The sequence below is a fragment of the Amphiprion ocellaris genome, chromosome 19 (assembly GCF_022539595.1).
Source record: "Amphiprion ocellaris isolate individual 3 ecotype Okinawa chromosome 19, ASM2253959v1, whole genome shotgun sequence".
NCBI lineage: Eukaryota > Metazoa > Chordata > Actinopteri > Pomacentridae > Amphiprion > Amphiprion ocellaris.
Genome location: NC_072784.1, coordinates 18,134,745 through 18,137,662, shown reverse-complemented (window position 1 = coordinate 18,137,662; position 2,918 = coordinate 18,134,745).

Below are 2,918 nucleotides of genomic sequence, written 5' to 3'. Positions count from 1 at the left end.
TATACACTGTCTACAGGAAAATTTCAATATTCAAAAGCCATCTATGACTCTCATTATTTTATGTCGCTAAATTGCTATGCTTCCCCGAATAATTGCAGTTTAAAAAATTTGAGCCACATAATATGTTCACTGGAATTGTAATGCCAGACATTATCTAAAATTTTACAAGCAGGATTCTCCAAAAACAGCTCACAAAAGTAGACAGGAGTTGCATTTACCTCTATCATGGGGTTTTGATAGTGTGTATGTTACAAGGTATTATAAGTACTGATTATTCAGTTGATCATAAGTAAAATTATTACCTAAACAATTGATTACAAGCTGGTTAAATCCATCAAAAAGATCCACGTGTTTAATTCAGTTTGGTCTTTTTATTATTTTACTCTTGAATTTACCTTTAGAACATTTATCAGCAAAACATTTGTGCCTTCCAAACTACTTGTAACACTTCCCCTAAGAGACACGTTCAGAAGATAGAGCACATTAAAAGCACATTCTTGTTTTATTCCTACTTTGATGAGTGATTAAACAATGCCTTTTGCTGTCAAAGTAAAGCATCCTGTACATTAAGAAGAAAGAGAAAACTGTGATTTTGAATAGAGGTTCTGCCCTGGGAGACTACAGGCAAACAGACTGTGACTGATGCAAACACACTTTGCTCATCCCTATACTAGTGGCTGTAGTCCATTCATTATTTCATTTATTTCTTCAATCAGTTGTTTCGTTGCTCTTTTGCTTTTGGTGGCTCATTTGCCTGTTCTTTGTTTGTTCATTCATTTGTTCCCTTTTTGTTTTATTGTTAATTCATTCAACTGTTTATCTGTAACACACCCTGAAACAACACTGATCAGATTTTAATGAAACTTGAAGAAACAACTGCAATACATCTAAGCACTATGTCTTGGTTGTAGCACATCAACCGCCCCTAATCTCGGCTATCTTGAATTACAAGTCGATAAAAGCATAGATTCTTGTTATTTATTGGTCTAGTGGGACAGTCTATCATTTGAAAATGACAGGTCTGCTGTTGAAATGTTTGTTTGTCACTGCATTTAACTGTTTGCGCTTCCTGGTCTGTGTAATCAAATTGATTCTTTCTTTCTGGGTTTATTTTCTTTTTCACTGTCATATCTGAATGGGATTTCTAGAGCGGGGTCCCTTTGTTCTTCTTCCCTTTATGTTTGAACTGTTTCTATCTCTTTGCGTGGGATCCATGAGAGATAAGTCTTTGAGGTTTGTAAGGAAGCCTTTGTTGTATCTGCTGAATGCTACAGACCTGACATTATTGAACAGATTCCTCGCCAGAACAGGACATACAGAGCTCCAGGCAACACCACATGTGAACACAAACACATATTCACTGAAACTAGGGAGGAAAAAGAGCTCCAGAGAGGTGACCAGGGCAAGGACAAAGTGTGGCTCTACCGAGCATCGCAGATGAAAGTGGGATTCTTGGATAAAAGGAGGAACATATTACAGGAGCCACACGAGCTCACCTCTCACCCTGTGGGCTTTGACAGCCCAAGTCAGACCCACTGCTGACTATTCATAATCAATCACATCTCAGCCCAGGCCTGCAATTAATCAATCAATTAAAAACCCACACAAAGCCACAGTAGTGTAATCAATCAATCCAGCCTCTGTGGAGGGCTGTTACTGAGAGCCAAGCATCAGATCTATAGGCGCCGGTCCCAAGATGCCACTGGCCTGAGTCGCTTTGCCTTAGTGTGCATAGGAGGAAATAAAGAGGAATAGAGAGGTGAGTAAAATGCTTGGGTGTGATCCACTATTGGGTAGAGAAGAGGCTCTCAACACTCCCATGATACACTACCAGTGCCTGAATATTCATGCTGACGAATCGGGCACCATGGAGGCGCTCAGTTATTCATTATGCTTCTGCAAAAAGAAACAGACCATCGTCCCACTGCGATGGAATATTAATAGTCCCCATTAATAAAATATCCCACTCCCATCTTAAGTCTTGTCTTCAACTTTCTTGGCCAATGCACATATCAAGGCCAGGGACTTTTGGGATGTGACCATGAAAGTAAGCCAGTCAATTGATATTTGTTATATTAGTGAAGTGAAAAAAAAACATTTACTACACCCCGACCATCTGGTCCAAAGTGAGAGACAGTGTATTGTTTCTCATTTGGACAAATCCTTATATGTAAAAATAGAAAAATAGTGTGGGAGGGGATGGCACGGCTAGTTCTATAGCTGTATACTCAGAAGGGATGAATGTTTAATTTAGAGCAGCCTGAAAGTATGCTGACATTTCGCCATTGTTAGGAGAGATGAATACATGGGACATTGTCTGCAGGAGAAATGGAAATGTGCATCAAGGCTGTTAAAAATTCAGCTGCATACCCCACCCCGATCTAGGTTCAGAATAAAGTAGGTAACCCAGCACATGTGCCACTGTACGTCTCCCTTGATTTAGTCGTCATCACGTTACTCCACATCAGCAACAAGACACATGTTTATGCAGCTTGAGCCCCAGACTTTGCTTTTACTTATCTACAGAGCAGGAATCCATCTCTCCTTTCTCTCGTCTTCTCCTGACCTTTGACTTTAGCTCACCCAAAAATCCTCCCGAGACCCGAGACCTTACCCTCTGCAGTAATATGGCAGAGCATGCATGACTACACACCAGCAAGATCAACAGTACCACATGGCTTCCGCAGTTGTACTTATGGAAAACAGTGGGAGTGAACAAACAACAAATGCAGCCGCAGCACAGCGGACTGGGACTGTTAGCTCTCTGACAACACCCAAGAGGCTGGGGGCGAGAGTGGTCAGCCTGTGGCCAAGCAGCGACACCGAGCAAGAGAGTGTGAGAAAAGAGAGAGAAAGAAAGAAAGAAGAGCAGAAGTGAGAATGAGGAAAAAGCCAGAGAGAAGGTCAAGTACCTGCCA